At 38.1% G+C, this 22,087-nt stretch overlaps 1 protein-coding gene and 2 long non-coding RNA genes across 3 annotated transcripts in view; 2 read left to right on the forward strand and 1 right to left on the reverse strand.

Moving 5' to 3' along the window:
- The window catches only part of ZNF407 (zinc finger protein 407), a 331,438-nt gene that overhangs the window by 252,038 nt on the left and 57,313 nt on the right, over positions 1–22,087 (forward strand). The gene's annotated exons all lie outside the window — the stretch shown is intronic.
- Positions 1,328–17,681, reverse strand: LOC310681858. The gene is made up of 3 exons (XR_014513657.1): positions 16,927–17,681; positions 15,799–15,880; positions 1,328–2,984 (listed from the first exon to the last, which is right to left on the reverse strand). It is a non-coding gene; the product is annotated as an uncharacterized lncRNA (long non-coding RNA).
- LOC310681861 overlaps positions 19,084–22,087 on the forward strand; it is a 7,669-nt gene continuing 4,665 nt past the window's right edge. The window contains exons 1-2 of the long non-coding RNA XR_014513660.1: positions 19,084–19,689; positions 19,754–22,087. The exon at positions 19,754–22,087 is cut by the window's right edge and continues 4,665 nt beyond it. This is a non-coding gene — a long non-coding RNA (uncharacterized lncRNA). The remainder of the gene's footprint in view (positions 19,690–19,753) is intronic.

Here is a 22,087-nt window from a genome sequence, read left to right on the forward strand (position 1 = left end):
GTTCTTTCTAATCTGCTATAGGAAAACAAGCCAGATAATACTGAAAACTAGTACTGGCTTCATGCAGTATTCAGCTCAGCAGTGTCACCTCAAGCAAGCCCTTCCGTAGGTAAAATGCCAGACAGGCAACCAACAAAGAAAAATTATCTATCTCAATATTAGTTTGGTGTGCTGTTCAACTTAGATTTTATCCCAGCTACATATATAACTAATTCTAAATAAATTTCATAGTGGCTCAAAGCAAGGATGGGCAACATAAGGCTGTTAAGCCTCATCTGTGCACCAAGTCTTACTTTGTCATAGGAAAGTTCTTTCTCTCTCCCCCCCCCCCCCCAATGATGTATTTGCTATAGACTAGAAGCACAAGGTTACGGGAGCCTGGAAAAAAGTTTGATCCAGTAAATGAGACCTGTGTTGCTTCTTCTTGTCCTGTAGTGATAACATTGTTAAATGTGAAATGGTGCAATTAATCCATAGAAAATTTGTGGTATCTAATGGTGACTTTCCTGGCAGTAGGGATTTTCTATGATCTCTCTGTGATTTGGTCATCTCCTCCCCCCAATGCAGCACCCTACATTCTCTTTAAATCTGCTCTGTAGGAATGGGGAAGATTTAGGGAGGCATGGGGTGCTGCAGTGGAAAGGGAGATAAGCAAGACTTGCCTCCATCCCTGTTCCACTCCCTTCCTTCCATTGGCTTTTAACATTGAATATCATCCCTTATATTTAAGGATAGTTGCATTGGATCAAACTTAATGGTATCACAAAGTCCTGTTTAGCAACTGTAAATCTGCTGCAAGAAATGTACCAACCTCAGCATTTAACTTTCAATGTGTGTGACAGAAACACCTGTACAACTCTTTTTTTTTTTCTTTGTTTGGTCAAAGCAAAGCTATTTATGGACTATGTGACTGCTTAAAATACACACAGAAAGTTTATTTGGCCTTCATAATGTAACATATGTTGTCTTCTATTTTTTTAACAAAACACCTTTTTAAATGGTGTGAAGGAAAATAAAGTAGCATCTTTAAAATAAATTAAACTGCAATAGAGGGGAACCCTGACATGGATTCTGCCAGCTTAATTCCTTCAGGTAAAACAACGATGGAATTATTTAATAAATAATAGTTAACTGGTAATCAACATGTCATAATCAGCAATTCTGTCCCCAGCCCCAGCAATATTTTCTGTTCACTTTCTGTTAAAGGGCAAACAAAAAATGTGTTGGTGGTAGTTTTTTGCAGGACTTAACATTGTAAGGGAAACTCTAAAGTTCTGATCAAAACAAATCACACAAACTCAATACAATATACTATTTTATAGTACAGGCATACATAATTTTATTTGTATGCTGCTTCCCTCAGTTCAAACCATCCTCAAGGTGGTTTACAACATGAACAAATTCATAACTACTGTACAACATAACTAAAATACAGTGGTACCTCGGGTTACATACGCTTCAGGTTACAGACTCCTCTAACCCAGAAATATTACCGCGGGTTAAGAACTTTGCTTCAGGATGAGATCAGAAATCGTGCAGCAGCAGCACAGTGGCAGCAGGAGGCCCCACTAGCTAAAGTGGTGCTTCAGGTTAAGAACAGTTTCAGGTTAAGAACAGACCTCTGGAACAAATTAAGTACGTAACCAGAGGTACCACTGTAGTCAGATGTTTGGGGTATAAATAATAAAATTATTATTTATTATAAACAATTAAAAAAGACACAAACCAAACAATGACATATTGCAGTGAGGCAAAAGCACCTGAGAGTGTGAAGTAGAGCCAGTATGGAGGTGTGGCTTTTGTAGAGTCCTGAGACCAGGATATAGAGGCCTGAAGGACCCCATTCAGTCTCTGGTCCATTCCTGAATCCTGGCCTATAGCAATTGTCTGTCATTCCACAAGGTGGTGGAAGGGAGGTGGTTCACTTGCAAGCATCCCAGGGTGCGTACATGATTCCCAAAATCATGCCTTTAAAAATCTGATAAACTCCTCCAGATCTCACAAACAAACACCATGGAAACCTCTGTTTTCTATAAATGCCCTGCAGCCTTGTCACAAGATCACTGAGTAGATTTTGCCCTAGCCTTTACTTTTCTTCATATGTACTGTATATGCAGATTTATTTAAGACTTGAACCAAGTCTCTGCAGCACCCAGTGCTTTTTTTTCCTAAAAAAATGTTTAGGGATTCTAAATGTTTAGGGATACTCTCATTTTCCTACTCATATTCCTCAATGAGGCCAAACTTAGATTCACAAAATGTTTAGGGGTATGTGTCCCCCTGTGTCTCCCCAGAAAAAACGCAATTGCAACACCAATATGTGCATTAATTTAGCATCCATAGATGTTAAGTAGGTTGGCATTGTATAAATGTAAATGTGTGGGGGAAAGCACAGAAAAGTACTATCTATTTAACAACCATGTTTTTATGTGCCGTTTCATACATCCAGCCAGCTTACGATCCTGGTAGTTTGGTGTTGATGTTAAGACTCCTGTCAGCAATGTTGACACGAATTAGCACCATGGCATCAATCCATTGGATTAGTTGATTTAAAATCATTTCATAAACTAAAACGATTCCCCCAAATAATTGGGGAACAGAGTTTTGATCAGTTATTTTAAATATAGGTACTTAACAGAAATGCAAGTGGTCAGGATTATTTTACAGGTACTTCCTCAAACACCGCATAGTTAAAGTATGAAATTTGCTACCACAAGATACCACCATGTCCACAGGATAGCTTAACAAGTGGTTAAAGCTCACAGGGATTATAAAATCTCATGGAGGATAAGACTAACAATGACCGGTAGTCATTATAGCTATATGAGCTATGTGCTCTGAATACCAGCTGCCGGGGAGCATGAGTGGAAGATAGCTGTTTCTGTCATTCCTTGCTTGTGTGCTTCCCCCAGCATCTGGTTAGCCATTGTGAGAATGTAAGATGGGCCTTTGGCCTGACCCAGCAGAGCTTTTCTTATCTTCATCTAAAATCAAAGAAAATACATTTCCATCAGTGCAGCTATTTTATTCACTGGCAATTTTATGTAGATTTAATTAATCAATAAAATTCATACAATTAATCGACTAAGATGTCTTTATCACCGCTGGAAAGGACTTTATTACCACTGTGAGTGTAATAGCTGTTGCAGAACTTTGGGGATTGTTTCCATAACTGAATGGATCCCCACATTAGGCTTTTATTCACTTGAGAGGCCTTGATATTCAGAGCTGCTATTCTGCTACTAGCATTAACTCTTTCAATTCCACGATAGTTATTAGCAACTGTAGACATGTAAAATAACTGCTTGATAGGTTTTTATGTGACCTACAAGGAAAATAAAACCGTGCTTATGCCACTGTCCATGTCTTCTTAATGTGTGGTGATAATTGTGTAGTAATAGCCTTTCCTTAATAGCTGGTACAGCTTTTCCAAATCTCTTGTTTTAAAATTCTGGTCACTAGAGGAAGAAACTTAGCAACAGGAATTGTTATAGTCGGTGGTATTTTCATGGTGTACTAGAAGGAAAATTGTATTAATTCTACTAACATCAGTAAAAAGATTGAGGTTTTCTTATTTCCACTAACTTTTGTGTATTTACTTTTAAAAAAAAAGTTAGTAAGATAATTGAAGAATTGTTTTATAGTTTCAAGCTTTTGTATGCAACTGTGCTATGCTCATCTACCAATACCATCTATGCAACTCTATAGTCTTGAACTTGGATATTCCCAGTATGTTGATATGTAGCACTTGCATAGAGGTGTTTTAGATTTTGCTTTCACTTTTTCTTCTTTGGGAGTGGAGAGAATTGAACATGAGGAGAAGAGAGTTTATATCTGAAATTGAATTATCATGGTAGCATGTCATGTCTGAATCAGTGTCCCTTAAATCTTACTGCCTGCTCCTCACATTGTCTCATCAGCTACCTAACTATGTGAAAATTACAATAAGATTCCATCTATGTCCTTCGTAATGACCACTGCCAGAAACAGAATGTTGCACTAGATCAGAGGTCAGCAACCTTTTTCAGCTGTGGGCTGGTGCACCGTCCCTCAGACCTTGTGGGGGGCCGGACTATATCTTTTGGGGGGTGGGAATGAACTAATTCCTATGCCCCACACATAATCCAGAGATGCATTTTAAATAAAGGCACACATTCTACTCATGTAAAAACATGCTGATTCCCAGACCGTCTGCGGGCTAGATTGAGAAGGTGAATGGGCCGCATCCGGCCTCTGGGACTTAGGTTGCCTACCCCTGGACTAGATAGACTTGTGGTTTGATCCAGTAGGGCTTGTCAGTCCTTTCTATGAACGTAGTCTATACACAAAGCCTTGAACACTGCTGCAGATGTATACATGTATAGAGCATACAGAACGTTGGCTGTCATGGAAACTTCCTTCCATGATCCCAAAACACATTGGTTTGTGCCACACATGTATGATAGTTTCCTAGGCATGTCTACATCTAGGCCAGGCGTTAGGGTACCTCTGACCTGCCAGATGTTACTAAAGCCCCATCAGCCCCAACATCAATGACCAATGACCAAGGATGATGGGAGTTGTAGTTCAACAACATCTGGGGGAACAAAGTTCCCCACACCTGTCTTTTGACATCATCAGGAACTTTCAGCAGTCTGGAGGCCTTTCAAACCTTTTATTAGCTCCAGATTGAAGTCTACATACTGCATGCATACTCTTACACGGGACCCAGGAAAGAACCCCCAAATTAGGAAGTTGATCTCAGTTCAGCCTAAATTGATCTAATCACTCATTTTCAAATGTTCAGTGGTATAACACTGATGAATACCAATTGTAGTACAGTTTTACTTGGCAAGAACAACATTTCTTTCCCAATAATGTGAGTAGCCTAAAATTACCATCATCAATGAGAATGCTAATGAAACCTTATTTTTCTTGTAATTTTAAACTGTAAAGCAGGTCTTTGGGGCATAATAAGATGATAACACACACTATCTGCTTTAATAAGTAATGTACAGAATAAAAATAGTGTCTGATAATAATGTATTTTGATATCTTTTAGTGGATTCCCCCCTCCCTCCCCCCAGTGAAATGTTATTGCCTACTGTAGTCTCAAACACAGATGAAGCCAGGGCTCAGTTGATAAACAGGAGGGCTTCCTCTTTTATACTACTGTGTATTGTCTAACATAGGGTTATTTTGTTGACTAATTGCCAGCGAATTTTTATTTATGCTTTTTAATTAACCATTACATTTTAAATACCTCACATAAATTTGCAATCTACTCTTGGAGGGGGTTACTGCTTCAACTTATAATGTTTTAGCATGGAGAGACATGACAATATTATAATTCATCAGAGCCCTGCACCCCATTTTTTTCATGCTGCTCTCCTCACCATTTTTATCACTTTTGCAAAAGGGATGCCTCGTTTAAGCCTCCTTTGCATTATGACTGGCTTTAACCTAGCAGACTTCTCTCTAACAGTAAGCATTGGCAGGTTGTTCCCTGATGTCTCATAGAATAACATATTGTGGCTAAGGACTGTTTAACTCTTATATATTTTTATGGCTAATAATGAAAGCACTTCAGAACACACTCACCTTTAATTCCTGTGGTATTATTTGAGCAACGAATAAAATACTTAGGCTGCAATCCTGTACTTGCTTTCCTGGGAATAAGCGCCATTGAACTTAATGAGGCTTATTTCTGAGCAGACATGTATAGGATTATGCTGTCAATAACCTTTCAGTTGGGTCAATTATCCTCTGTCCCAATTCCAATCCTTTGACACAAGTTATTTGTGTTTATTTCTTTTAATCTTTTAATATTAGTGAACTTTCTTCCACCTTATTTCCATCAATATTGAAATACCAAAGGTCCAACCATAGCAGGTTGATTACACACTTGTTACCTGTAATTCAATACAGCAGCACCCTGTTTACAGCGTCCAGATTTCCTGTGCTGTCAGTTAGAGCAATCAGCACAAAAACCAGGAGCTTTTGGAACTAAATAAACAATGAGAAAAAACATTCGGGGCTGCCAGTAACCCTTCACAGGTAATTTAACAGCCTTTGACTACAAGGCATCAGTTGTTGTAGATGTCTGCCGAGTATGAAATCTGACATTCTGCCTTGCCATGTTCTGCCAATAGGAAAGTACGTAATCTCTTGCTGAGGTTCACTGGAGCCCCTTTAGTGCATTGTGCTTTCACATTGAACCTAAGTGGTTTTATTATGACAGACATCGGCACTTGCATTCTGTCACACGTGTGTCATGTAATCTCTCAGTATGATACATCAAGTTATTTAAAATTTGGTGATGACCTAAATTGGTGTAGTCTCCCCCCCCCCCCCCGTGTTAATTGTTTTCCTTTTAAATTTTTTAAGAATCACCTATTTCTGTCTTGGCAATCCCAAATTGCTTTTGTTTTTTTTGGTTCTTGAATTGTTCCTGAAAGGTTTAACTACTAAACCAGGGGAAAATGAGGGTCAGTTCATCTGCACAAGTGATAACTTACAAAAGCAGCTATGATGCAGCAGTTACTGTTGCTTTTCAAGTCTGTATCTTTATTCATAGTAATTCCATATGCACTTTAAAATGTCCCCAGCATGTTTAGGGCAAAATGGTCTTTTTTTAAGATTAGTCTTTAAAAATGAGAAAACTTTCGGTGCTTTCTCTTGCCTCAAAATAAATATGGGGCAGCTATAAGAATAGACTCAATATTATTTAGAAAGACTTCATTTTTTGCGGTTTGGGACAGATCCTTGATGGCAGATTTTAATTTTACAGAGTTTTTTTTAGGAGGGTTTGGGTTCTCAGTTATGGCTTCTTCTTCCCAGAATTCTGTGTGTGCTAACTGATATATGAAGCACATGAGAGCCACTTACTCTGCCAGTGGTCCCCATCTCAGAACTGAGTCCACAAGTTGACTTCATAGCTACATGAAGATGTCATTGTTTTCCCCTTATATAATGCTTATTTCCCCTAAATTGATTTCTGAATTTTGAATTTTATTGTTATTCATGTTTTTATACTGTATTTTATGCTGCTTTTACAATTAAGTGTTTTAAATTTGTTGTTAGCCGCCCTGAGCCCGGTTTTTGAACTGGGAAGGGCGGGGAATAAATAAAAAATTATTATTATTATTATTATTATTATTATTATTATTATTATTATTAGCCCCTGTTCTGCTTAACGTCTTGCATGATTAAGAGTTCTAGAGAACCTGAAAGTTTTCCATACTTTTGTGACATTTTGGTTGGTCCTAAGAAGGGTATTGCTCAACTCTGGATTTTGGAGGGGGTTTTTTCTTCCTCCAATTTATATATTGGAAAACTATTTCCACAACTACATTCTCAAATACATTGCTCTTGTAGTTTTGTGGTGTGACTTTTATATAGTGGAATAATTAGTGTTACAGTGGTACTTCGGGTTAAGTACTTAATTCGTTCTGGAGGTCCGTTCTTAACCTGAAACTGTTCTTAACCTGAAGTACCACTTTAGCTAATGGGGCCTCCCGCTGCCGCCGCACGATTTCTGTTCTCATCCTGACGCAAAGTTCTTAACCCAAGGTACTATTTCTGGGTTAGCGGAGTCTGTAACCTGAAGCGTATGTAACTCAAGGTACCACTGTATTTTCAGAAGCCTTTGTGCTTACACATTTCTATTTTACCTGATTCGCATTCAGATACATTTGACAACTTTGCTGGTTTTCTACAGTAACTGGTTTTGTGGTGTGTGTTTTTTAATTTAAGCCTGTGTATATGAATTAAAGCAGACAAGAAACATCTGTGAGGATAAGAGGGTAGAGATGCAAATCCATCTAGGGGAGCATCAGGTATATTCATGTCTTATTTTAGCAGTCATGTGGCATTGTAATAGAAGAAGGGAACTGCACCATCTATAAATAATCTGGAGCAGTTTCTACAGTATTTCAGTAATCGGCCCAGTAGCTGTAGCATACACAAAGGAAATATCGATACAAATCAGTAAACTAATCTATCAGCTAGGGATACATTTTAGCTGTGTGCTCAAACACCGCAGAGACATCGTTTAATAAGACAGAATAGTAGATGAGTTTCCTTTTTATCCCATGTTATTTACACCCTATAGACTTAAAAAAAAATTAAACAAATCCCTTTCTATAAAATATGTGCACAAATACTTGTAAATACCTGTATAAACTCCAGAGCATTCTGGACACTTTGAGACTTCTGGAAAGAGCAGGTTTGGGCGTGAAAAGGAAGCCTGAAATAAAAAGAAGTAGACTAGATGTTGGAGCTCTGTGTTTGCATGAGAGTTTCCAAGCTCAAAAAAGTTGCTTGATGAGGATACCACAATGTGTTTTCTATCCATTTCTTAGCTAGACATAAAGGAGGGGTGAAGCACCTGCAATTTCAGCAGCATGCAGTAGCACATTGTTCATTCACATTAAACCATAGTTTATCTGTGGTTTAATGTGACATATGAACCAGAACATAGAGTGCTATTTGGATAAAACTACTTCTGTTCACTATTTGATTGCAATGCTTTCTCCTACAAAACTGCAAGTACTCTTTAAGAAGAAACCAAGAACTGTTTGTGGTTTCTTTTTGGATTGTGTACATTTATGATTTACTACTTCAGTCAGTTTATAAAAGATCTAGATGTTTATTTATATAAAGTATTTATATTGTTCCGTTGTACCAAATATTGCTTTCCAAACCAAACACCAATAAAAAAAGAATCTACTGCAATAAAACAAGAAACCAATCCAGTAGCCAAGGACAATCAATAAATAAACAAACAAACCACAAACTAAGTACCAGTCCAGTGTTACCAAAAGCTTGGACAAACAAATGTTTTCGTTGGCTGCTAAAATTAACAATGTAAACATGACAAATATAGTAAAAGTGAGCTTCCCTTTCCTTCCCTTCCCTTTCCCCTTTCCCCTTCCCCCTTTCCCCTTTCCCCTTCCCTTCCCTAGAAGTATTTCTAAGACTGGATGCCACAATGACGTTGGGGAAGCACCACCAGCAAAGTCACAGCAACTTAAGATACTAGCAGATTTTATGTAAAGTTTAGTTGCTTATTTTGTTCCAAAATAGCATACTTAAAATAGCCATCCTAAAAGTGGCCTGAAAAATCAGACTATCTTTGTACTTATGTGTGCCTGTATTTTGGTGCCTAGAATTTTCATGGGTCTAACATCAGTTCCTAATTTATTAAACCATAGTTTAACAACCAGTTAGCAAACTGATGTTAAGTTACATTTCACCATTCTGTCCGCAACATTGTTTAATTGTGTTTTAATCAAACAATGATATAAACTTCAAGGAAGGAATGAGGCTTGGGGAAGGGCAAATAGGGAGTACACTCATTCTTCCCAGCGGCTAAACTATGGTATGGCAAGTTGGGAACTGAGCATCCAAAGTAGGCAGTTGTGATAGACGAAAACTTAATTCACTGTTAGTACTGATTTACATGTTGTTTTGTCGTTTAGTCGTGTCCGACTCTTCGTGACCCCATAGACCAGAGCATGCCAGGCACTCCTGTCTTCCACTGCCTCCCGCAGTTTGGTCAGACTCATTTACATAGTACTGCATTATATGCCCATTTCAAAGACCACAGTCATCTTACATTAACTTCTGTTTTTTAAAAGAAATCATATAAATTTCCAAATACAATTTGGCCATACCCCAAAAAGACTCCAATCTAAATCCAAGTTAGGAGACAGCAGGTGGATAAAACGAAAAATGGAGAGAAGAAAACAATGAGACAATACTGTTTAACATAATAGGCTGTGGATTTGACATGCCAGCTGCCTGGCTATCATTAGGATTTTTTTATAGGCATCACAATAAACTTTCAAGGAGCAATTGGAAGGAGGACAATCTGGTTTGCAAAACGAACCATTGATGCACATTATCATTGTCACAGTTTGGAAACCATAAGCACTGAATAGAAAGAATACAAGTAAATTAGAACATACTAAATTTAATTTACAATCTAGAATTTAAGCCAGTCTTGCTATGTTGAACCATGTGAAGAAGAGGAGAAAGGCAAGTAGCCAGTACTTGTAAACTCAGATGTAGCATGTTCTAAGAAATAACAAGTGTGGGTCAGATCCTTAATATCAGACTTATTAATGCTTGGATGCAGTGATGTTTAGGATGGGAGTATATAAACTGAAGCTCAGAAAAGATGAAGATACTGATGGTAGAGGGGCCCATCTGAGCATTGGAAAGGTGTTTTGCACATTCTGGATGGCACACAAGGAGACATTTGTGTGTCTGGTAGTGGAACAGTTAAAAAAAGTTATCTAAGACTGCAGCCCTTATCCCACTTAACTGAAAGGAAGCCCCATTAGGAAATACTTTTGAGTAGACGTAGGATTGCAGCCTAAGTTTGCTATCTGTTGAGGGATGTTACTGATGTCTTGGTGCAGTTCTGGAGATGAAAGTTGAGTTCAGATATTCTTTTAAAAAGGATATTGCAGGAAATGTTTTGTGTGATTCTTACAGGTCCATTGAAGAGAGAGGTTCAAGTATCTGTTCTATACAGTGACCCCCATGACTACTTCTATACAGATAAAAATGTCTTTAAAAATAAATACACAAATAAAATGAGTTGGGAAAATGCTTTTATCCCCGTGGTTCTGTCAGCTGATCTTATCTGAGGAAAAATTACCCCAATCAAACTGAGCTTGCTTTCCTAAGTTTTAAAGAAAAAGAAAATATGGTTGATGTTGGGTTTCAAGAGTTAAATGTCTTTTAGCACTAACATTATATGTCAGAAATTTATTTTCACATAGAACTGTGTTAGATGTTCTGTCCCTTTGCCTCCTTCTGAAATGTGAGCTTTATAAAAATTCTTTGGAAACAAAACATTGAGGCTATATTTTTCTAGATCATTTTAATGTAAGTTTAGTATCACTGTGGAGATTTCTAAGACCTCTTAGAGAAGTTTCAGAGTTAGCAGTTAACAGTTTGCCACAAAGTACTGTTCATGATGTATTTATATAGGAGCCAGAAATATTATAGCTGTTACTATGTGAGTTGTTTCCCCCTTTTTCTGGATTCCAGTGTTCTTGAATTCCTACTTTTAAATGTGTGATTAGTTTTACTGAAGCCATTGTGGTTACCAAATACTGGCATTTGCCAGATACTCTCATATTTGCAACTGTAGTTGGAATTCTACAAAATTGTGGTAAGATATTCCTTTACATCCAGAGTCCCATAGGTCTCAGCTTGGATAATACAGAGTAAGACATAGCTGTGCTTGTTTTATATAACCCCCTCATTCCTCTCTCACAATAGGCCCTGTACAGGCATTCATACCCCACACAATTCATATCACATTAGGGGAAAAGTAGGGCTGTGCTGTTCCCCATACTCACTCCATTTAGTCACCAGCTCTGACACCTTCCACTTACATGTTGAGGAAAGGTCTTGAGCAGACAACTGCTCTACACTGGCAGGCTCCTTATGCAGTTTAGAACCTGGATAGTGCAGAATGGTCTGCAGATGGTGGTTATGATGGCCCTGCTTTTCCACTCAAATGATTCTAACTGTTCAAGTTTTGAATGCATCTGTAGGACTCCTGACCTTTTTCAGTGAGATCTTCTGTGGCTGAAGAGGACAGCCATGTGCATGTGCTACTGTCATGGATGCCCTAATATTGAATAGTTACAGGTAGTAACTGATGTCAGAAATCTGTCTTGTGATTTCTGACATCAGGAATCACAAGACAGAGGAACGAGTAGGAGAACACTTCAGTCGCCCAGGACATTCTATACAAGATCTCAAAGTAGCTGTCATATTACAAAAGAATTTCAGAAATAGACTGGAAAGAGAAGTTGCTGAATTGCAACTTATCACCAAACTTAAAACTATGGAGAAACCTGTTCTGAATAGAGACAATTGATTCTTATCTCATTATACATGATAAAGCTATTTTTAGTCATCTCACCCCTTGCTTTTTCCAGTAAGACCAATTGCAGTCATTAACAGCCGTGAACAGGTTTACCACACCTATCAGCCAATCACCCATTCCCACCACCCTTCTGAGTAATACCCCTCCCCACCCTCTCACTATATATAAGGGTCTGGTGACTTCTGTTTCATTGTATCTGAAGAAGTGTGCATGCACACGAAAGCTCATACCAATATCAAACTTAGTTGGTCTCTAAGGTTCTACTGGAAGGAATTTTTTTATTTTGCTTCAACTAATATTGAATGTTTGATGGCTGGATTGATAAGTACTCACTTTGGTCTTTGGGTGTTTACCTCTGTATGGAAGTTGAAGTAAAGAAAAGAAGGAAGAAGAATGAGGATCGGTCCCTGTACCTGTCCCAGGCCACACCCCTGCTGGCCTGCCACACCCCTGGCCCATTGGCCTGCCAGGCAGGGGCGAGCCAAAGACACCCGCTTACCAGGTGGGTGGCACCCGACCAGGTAAGCCCCTCACGGGGTCGCAAACTCCACCTACCTGTTAGGAGGGGGGTGAGTGGGAATTGTAAAAAGTCTTTGGAAAACGTTTTCCTATTTTTAAAGTCTTCAGGAAATACAAAAGAAGTGTGTTAAAAAAACCCAACTGCTTTCCCTTCCTTTAAACCATAATAGGATGACCAAGAAGCAACTTAGAGATTTTCCTTCTACCTTTTAAATCCATTGCTGAATCAGAAGACAAAACAAACTTCGTGTTTATGTCTTGTTTTCTTGTCCCGCTCATTTTGTTACTCCTGTGGTAGCATGCTAGGCTATAGATGTGCAACATAGCAATCTGGCAGAAGCTGCCATTTGTCATCACCCAGTTCAGTTATAACTTGAATTTGTTTTTGTTATTTTCTGATGCCCCACCCTTTACCTTATGAGAGCCCAGGGTGGCTGATAATAATAGAAAAATACATTAAAAACAAAAGCAGAACCACAGTGAAAAACAACAACAGCAACAATAATAACTACGTTATAAAAATAGTGTCTCTTCTGTTTTACTCCAAAGCCTTCCTGGAACAAGGAAAACTGGTTTTAAATTGTGTTCTGAATGAACATATAGTGTGGGGCACAATCTGATCTCTGCAGGAATGGAGTTCATTAGCACCTGGTGGTGTCACTGGTGAGAAGATCCTGTTTCTTGTTGTGACACCCAGATGAGATTACCCAAGGGTACCACAAGCAGGGTCTACCCTGCAGAACACAAAACTTTAATTGGGCTGCTGGGCAAAGTGCTCCTTCACATACTTGGGTCCAAAGCTGTTTAAATGCTAGTTGGGCCCAGTCCAGTTGCTCACCAGCAGCTAGTGAACTGCTTTCTGGAATGGTATAATATAATCCCATCTCACCATCTTACACATTATATGGGCATCTTCCATACAATTTTCACGATATACACCTGTATGAAGTATCCTGGAAACCCTAAACCAAGTGTGTCAGTAGTCAGCTACAGGCACAGCTGTAAAATGAAGAAGTTGATAAATATACAAACATCACTCTATTCAACAGAATAGAGTTCTGTCATATCTTCTGGGCCATGTGGGATCTTCCCGAGGATTTTGTGTGTGTATAATGAAGTGCTAATTTTTCATTAGAGAGTTACTTAAAAGACAGACAGATGCCACATGAAACTAATGACAGCTAACAATGCAGGGTTATTGACAAAACATGAGTCTATCAAGATACCAGTATTGTTTAACTACTTTTAACTAAAGATGTGAAGTTCATGCTAATGCTTTAAAAATACGCGTATTTTGTGGTTTAAAGAGCAGGAGATACCTGGTATTGATGATGGATTCTAGAATTAGACAAATGATTATAAGCCTACAAGCTTGATTTTGAGTCACAACATTCTTTTTGGCAATGACACATCTGCTTTCTGTACCATAACTGTTGCAAAAACAATATAATCACACACACAAAAACATTTATTGCAATCAAAATGTAAAATTTCCCAAGTACTGCGCTTTGGACTGCAGATATAGTTGATATTGACAGCAAACTATTGGAGAAATATTCAGAAAGGCCAACGAGATTGGCCTGCCAATTGGTAAAATAGCCAGTAGCAGTTTTTGAAGTGTGAATGTGTGAGATCTGATTTCAGCATGCACAAATGCACAAGCGAAAGGTCAGGAAATTTAGTTTGCTGCCTGCGTCTTTGTGCTGATTGCCATTATGGATGTTTCAGGTTATATGCCTCATTCAATCAAGTACACATAAATTCATTCGTAATGTGACTTCATACTATTTGTACGCAATAGCTGCCTGACAAATCAGACTCTTTGGATGAAAGCCGCTCTATGTAATGCTGCTGCATCCATATTAGCCATGCTCCAAGATACCAAATGCACATGGGGGCATGTCAGCTTCCTCCTGGTGGTAGCCTCCTGTGACCCTTCAAAAGACAATTCAAAGGTGATGGTCCTCTGGTGCAACTAGTTGGCCACTTAATGCTTTACCCAAAAAGAGAAAATGGTTGTTAAAATTATTGGACTTAGCTGAGATGGCGAAATTAATGTGTTTAAGTGGAGGAAAATCATTGTTGATCTTTTCTAAAGACTGGAAACACTTTGTGGACTTTTTGTGTGAAAAAGAAAATGAACCTGTTATCTCTGGGTTTGAGGATTGAAGAAAATAGTAATTTATAGAAAGTGGAATATTTGAGTGTTACCTTGGAGTGGATGTTTTGAATTATTTTCTATATACAGCTGACTGATGAAGAATCGGAAGTTCTTTTCTTCCGCCCTCTTTTTTCTTTTTCTTTTTGTTTGTGCTTTTATTTAGATTAGTTTCTATTATCTTTGATATTCTAAAAGGATATTGGATATTGATCTTTGTATATCTTTTTTCAAACTTTAATAAAATCTATTGGGGAAAGAAAAATGTATCATCGAAAAAGACGGCAAAATAGAACACCTATTTACATAAAATTTGTTTGCACTAATTTGGAATCATATAATCGTAGAGTTAGAAGGGACCCAAGGGTCATCTAGTCCAACCCCCTGCAATGCAGGAATCGCAGCTAAAGAATCCTTGACAGATGGCCATCCAGCCTCTGTTTGAAAACCTCCAATGAGGGAGAGTCCACATGGTTCTTTATCTTTAACTCAGTGATTCAAACCCACACAGTTGTTCAAACTGAGGATTGTCAAACAGAGGAGTTTATTTGTAAGGTAGACATCCCAGGTGCAGCTCCCCATGAGACACAAAGGGCTGCTGCTAGAAGTGTAAACATGAAAGTGTTTTGTGGGCTTCTCTAGCTCCCAGGAATTACTATCTTCTACTTACCAGTTCTGTGACTGTATAATAAAAGTTGTTGCTGCATTAGCTTGTACCTTGGTGGTTGGTTTTTATTGGGTTCAATTTAGTTTTTGGGAAACCCATCCTCTGAATGGGCTTAGCTGCCATGCCAAACCAGACCTCCTTCCACATCCTTAGCATCTCTTTCAGTGAATAATAATAAAAAGGAACATTTCATAACTCTGCTACAGTTCATCTTAAATTTGAGCAGCCATCTTTATGAATGGTTTTGGTTTTCAGAATACATTAAGACATGTAATTTGAATGAATGCAAATGCTGGCATGTTTGACCTGGTTTTAACTAACTGGATCTTGAGATCCTCTCATAGAAGCATTGGGCAAAAGGTGACTCTCCTGCTTCACCCCCCTTTCAGCCGCCCAAGACCCATAAAGGGTGCCCTAAGAATTAGGGGATCATGCTGAATGAGGTGAGTCTGTGATCTTTGTAGTTCACCCCAATAAGCAGGGACCTTTAACCCATGCAGAACCTTTTGGAGGCTGCTGGGAGAGGGAGAGATAGAAAAGCTATTTTTCACCCATACTTACTATGAGTTGATCTCTGGGTCCAAGCCGTTGACTTTATTTTCAGCATAGGGCAGAGAATGGGACTATCTTTGACCATGGTCTTCTGACCATGAGGAAGAGAGTTGGGAAGAATGGAGGAAGTCATGGAATCATAGAATCATAGAGTTGGAAGAGACCACAAGGGCCATCGAGTCCAACCCCCTGCCAAGTCAATGTGTAGAACAAAATTGACTAGTTAAAATAAACCATATTTTTCAACAAGTTTCTTTAGAAACTTGTCAGCTCTTTAGCATCAGTAATGTTTGTAGCATTAGGAGATTTTGTACATTTTGCTTAATATTTAAATCATTTTTCAATTCAAAATACATCATGGCTTCTTATTTGGGTCGGGAAAGTAGAGAGAAGTATATTTATGACCTAGGGAACAAAACTGAGCAAACAGAGACAAGGCAGAATATTAAATCTTTGAAATGAATACGATGTGACGGGAGGGATATGTAATCAAAGAAAGCAGATGATTTTTTATTTATTTAATTATTAAGAAGAGATTAAGCAGTCTACTGAAAAATAATACTTGCTGTATTTTAAGGATACTGTTCTTACATATTTTGATTACTTCTACTATGATCATTATATTTTTTAAAAAAAACCAGCCAGAGGTTCTGAATGAGGATTGACATTGAATGGCTGGATCATAAGTTGCTCTCAGAGGATATTGGGAGAGAGGTGGGTAAAGATAAACATGCAAGATACCAGTCATGAAGATTCTCTGATCAATAGCATTAAAAATCTTGCCCCCAAACCAAGTCATCTCTTTAATATTCATTGGAATACTTTATGCCCCCCATAGCTATTTTCAGAGTGTGAGTTCAAAAAAATGTTTGACCTGGTCTTTGTTTCATGGGAGTGTCCACTGAATGGACAGTACATCAAAGGAGTGGGGTTGTGAATCCATCCACGGCTGGTTTGGGCTCTCAGTTAGAGCTTAAGGTTTGGGGGAAAGTGTTCACGATAGAATATATATTACTATTGGTGCATCATGGCTACTACACCCCAGGATTATATTCTAAGGATCTTTCAATTCAGCATATTGCACGTGCTTAACATAGTAGAGCAGTTTGCACCATTAAAATACTGGTGTCCACTTGCCTTTTATGGTAGTGATGGAAAGCCCAATTCATAGAGGCTACTTCAGATGCTGCAGTGTGAAGAGACCTGACATCTTTAACCCAGACTTGCCTCAGACACCTGTTCAAACAAAGGACATGTGGCAAATGGGACAGTCAGTTGATCTCCCTAATAGCTACTTGCCACAAAAATACCCTGCATTCCCATGAAAATGTCCTGCATCTCTTGGCAGCTCAAGGACAATTCCTAAAGCTGCCTCAGTACTCAGTTGTTGTTACTCCTAGGGCAAATATAATAGACAAAAGTTAGACAGTAACATATCCAGTCCTCTGCCCCCAAATAAAAATAAATTCTCTTCTACAATACAGTTTCACTATGTAGGGTGCTGGGGGAAGTGTTCAATGCTGAATATCTCTGATTATTACTGCTTATGTCCCAACATCTTGAAAATGGATAAGCTATCCATTTTGCCAGTGATAGGGCCATGGTACTCCTAGAATAGCAATCCCTGCACATCAGCTGGTATGAGATCATGCTGCAAGACTGTTCTTAATACTGTACTGTGTCATGGAGCCATGGCTTATCAATCCACATGAGCCAGAGTGGGTATAGTACTGGAGCAGGGAGACCAGGTTTCAAATCCCCTCTTAATCATTTTCAATGGGTGAACCTGAACCAGTCGCAGCCTGATGTACCTCACAGGGTTATTCTGAGGATAAAATGGGGAAGGGAAGAGCTATGCATGTCACCTGGAGCTCCTTGGCGGAAAAGGATATAAATGTAATCATTAAAAAATATTAATTTATATCCTTGTAAATTGATCAGAGATTTTGTTTAATTTGGGGGTGCTTATTGTTTTCACTGCACTCTGTATTTTGTCAGAACCAGGCCTACCAGCAGATAGAAGAAGTCACTATAGGTAGAGATTCTGGGATGTCATGAGAAAGGAGAATTTTTTTAGTAATTTAATTTACTGTTGCGTTTCACTGTTGCAAAGGGGGAAAGACATGTGGGATTTTCTGCCTCAGGCACCAAAATAGCTTGGCTGGCCTTGGGCGCTGTGCACCTTGCCTGAGCGGAGCTAGGGAGGTGATGAGCATATTCTGCTCCATCTTAAGCAGCAAACGTCTTGGGCTGGCTCTATGGGCTGTTTACTCAGACCAGTTCCATTAAAATTAATGGACCTAAGTTAGTTCTGAAAACAAATTTCAGTGGTCTTCTTTTGAGTAAAGTCTAGTGATTACAACCCTATGGTTTATTGTTGCAAGGATCTTGAAGATAGCAATAGGAATTTGGGCGTTGTAATAGCAGGAACAACTAAAGAAGAAATGACAAAGTGACTTCATTAAGAGCTATGGCTGTTGGCCACATCATCTACATAAAAGATCTGTTCTTACCTAGTTCCTTTTACAATGATTTTTTAAAAGGTGGTATGGCACCTCTAATATCAGGCATAAAATCCACCCCACCCCCATATTATTATTATTACCAACTGCCAAAGTTATAGAGGGTTATACTAGATTTAGAAGTGAAAAGCCTTTACAGTTGAATAAAATGAGATAAAATAAAATGGTGAATACTGCTGCCAATATTCTTTAAAATCCAGTTTAAGAGCATCCATGAGAAAAGAAGACATCTGAGCAATCATTATGATAAACACATCAGGGCAAAAATATTATTTTATTTCATGCTGTTTGGAAGTGAAGATTGGTGCAATCCATATTTGTGAGGTACCATGATATTTATATCCTTCTACCTGCTGTGTGATGGAGAGAGGACATAAAGGTGGCATAGCTAAGGACAATGATAAAAATCCCCTTCATATAATATGCAATGCGCTGATTACAGGCCACTAGAGTATAGGTTGAATCGCATCACTGATGAATAGTCAAGGGACTCAGTTAACAAAATCAGTGCCTTTAAAGTCTTTAATGATCAGGGCAAAATGAATGAAAGCATTTGTCACTATTACAATGGTTGTTAGAACATGCTAATTACGTATTAGCTTAATTATTACCATATGATCGTTTACAATAATTATTAAATTTTGTTCTTTGATTTTTTTAAAAAAAAATTGACCAAGTTTTACAAGTCAAATAGTTTTCTAGAAAAAATGAATTATAATGCTTTTAGATTTTCTTATTTTGTTGTTATTTGATGGCAGAGGACTTTTAAACTAAGCTGAAACTTTGTTGAGAAATCATTACAAACACAAGCATCCTCTTAAAAATGCCAACTCCACAAGCACCTCTTTTCATTACTATAGATGCACTCAGCAATCAATGAATCATAAAAAAGCAACAACCTCTATATTATACCCAAATTACGTACTATAACCATGTTTTTTAAAATATTTTTCTTCAGATCTATGTGTTTTAACTATTAATACTGATACACTCCGGGGTAATAGTGTCATGTATTAAATATATGTCTTATATATCTCTAGTAGATCTACTGTTTAGGTAGGTAAAGGTAAAAGTACCACTAACCGTTAGGTCCAATCACGGATGACTCTGAGGTTGCGGCGCTCATCTTGCTCTATAGTCCGAGGGAGCCGGTGTTTGTCCGCAGACCTCTTCCGGGTCACTATGACAAATGCATTATTTGCTTTTAAAATAGTGTGTGTGTGGGTGGGTGGGTGTGAAGCATCATATTTGACACTCCCACAAAGTCCAGTGAGGCATGTACCATAAATTTCATTATAAAATGAACGGAATGTTCCTCTTCTAACCAAATATTATATCTAGTTTCTGCAAGAAAACATACCTAGGATCAGAGTGTGTTGTTGTTGTTGTTTAGTCGTTTAGTCGTGTCCGACTCTTCGTGACCCCATGGACCAGAGTGTAAGCATAATAAAATAAACAATGCTGTACATGTAAGATATTGACTCCAATGTTATTCTTTTACTGGACGTCAGCTATTGGTATATTCTTGGAACTGTCTATACTTGCACCAAGAGGTGTGTCCAGGGGGTGGTGAATGCCCTTCTATTTCAGGGGGTTATAGTAGCTGTTTTGAAAGAGATGGTTGTGTCAATTCACCTGAAGAAGACTCCCTTAGTCTTTAAAGTGTATGACAACTGTTGTCCAGTCACTTATATTGCTTTATTTGACAAGGAATGTGAGAGAACAACTTTACCTACAATGAAATTTGGCATGTTGAGGGCTCCTTTTCAGGGTTCCAGTCAGCCATGTCCTTTTCTAGGATACCCCATTCCATTTTCCCCCAGTTTTCTGTCCTCTCCCAAGAGTCAGTCAGCATTCTATGGCTTCAGAACATGCTTAGTTCTTATTGGACTGTTTTGAAGGTTTCCCTCTCTTGTAGGTATTTGTATTTCTGCAAACCTTAAGAGTTCCTGATTTGTGCCCATTATGCTTGGATGACCCTAGGAAATAGCATATGACCCAGTACCTCCTGACACTATGCTGTGGGGAGGGCGTTTCCAATCAGCACCCACCTGGGTAGAGGTTTTGCATGCTAGATTCTCATTATGGAGATCTGGTATGCCACATAATGTTTCTGCACCTAGTTTACCTCTGTCTTTTTCTGGTCATCCCAGAACAGGATAGGTGACATTGGTTAACATGGGCACTTAAGATGATGAAAAGGAGATCTTCCCTTTGGGTAGAAGTTATTATAATAAGTCTACCACATATATGAACAATAAGCACATTTTGTATACTTTCATCTTCTTTTTAAAAAATTGTGCTTTCATTACCAGAAGCTAGAAATCAATGCAGGTTTCCCTCCCTCCCGCTTTCTGATCATTAAAAGGATGGTTTATCTTTATATGGATCTTTAATTTTAATAAGCTAATAATTCTGATTTTAGCTACTATTATCTTAATAGCTAAGCAGTCTCAAACATTTCTTCTGCTAATTTCTTTGGATAGCTTTAGCCATCTTATCAACCTGAGTGAATGTTGCTGCATGGTGAACTCTACTGGGAAAAATAGGCTAACGTGTCAAGGGCATTGCAGATGTTTTGGATTGGTGCTGTTTGCCAATGTTAAGGATACAGTCTGTGATTTTCATTAGAAGTTCTCTTGCTGCGTTCCCACTCCCCACCCTTCTCCTTCTCCAGTGTTGTGGAATTTTGATAAAAGATACTGATTAGCTTGTTAATTAATCAGCTGTGCTGGATTTGATAAAGAATTGAATCTCTGCCGGGTTGATGGTTTTGTTGGAAAGATGTTTTCACTGCTACATGTTAGAGTGCCCTAATTATTTTATCATATTGTTTGGTTAATCAAAAGGGGGGGGGGGAATATTCAAATAGTTTAGATAAAGAAATACGTATCCTAAAGTCAGATACTCTGCGTTCTTTAGGTTCCAATCTCCACCTTCATCCACATTCTTTTAATAATTATGGTAAGGACAGTGAAGAGAACTGATTCTATCTCATTTGAGATTCAGAATTAGGTTACATCTACTCTTAGATTAAGATTTTTTAAGGTTCAAAATGAAAACTATGCATTTTATATTAGAGAGGGGGGAGTAAGTAATGAGTCCTCTTTCTAAATGAATTTGAAAAGCAATTTGATTTTAGTTTTTCCAATGGAGAAGATTAAAAAAAAACACCCTATCTTACTTTATTTACTAACCACTGAATTGAATTGTTCACCTTTTATTACAGATATAAAGCAAAGACTATGAAGATGCAATCATTTTTGCAGCTCTCAGACTTCCAGTAATATATCTCTTGTGGTTTAAATAACAGATAGTTTTAAGTGTTTTTCCATTACCTTCGTGTAAATGAAAAATGCATAAAATATTTTAACAAGGCAAAAGTAATCCAAGGAGATTGTTATTTTGTGTTACAAATTAGGTTATTTCTGTCATAAAATTAAGAGAAAAAAATCAGCGCAAGGACATTTCAGCTTAATATCATTTACCAAAAGGAACATGTAGCAGATTTAATGAGCTAGCAGGTCACCTGAATCCAGCTGTTTCCAACCAGCTTTATGAAACAGAGAATGCAGCTAGCAGTGGGAGGTAAGCATTATTACAAGCTCTCAAGGAGTTACAAAATCGATTTCTGCTTGAATGAATTAATTTAGATTATCAATTTATAACCAGCTACATGAATCCCATCAACTCAACAATTCAGTGAATGATCAGGCTCAGCCCTTGCAAGAGCTTAACAATTAGAGAAATCTCCCAATTACCTTCTGTCCTTTAGT

Source organism: Podarcis tiliguerta (assembly GCF_965153285.1).
Source record: "Podarcis tiliguerta genome assembly, chromosome: 7".
Taxonomy (NCBI): Eukaryota; Metazoa; Chordata; class Lepidosauria; order Squamata; family Lacertidae; genus Podarcis; species Podarcis tiliguerta.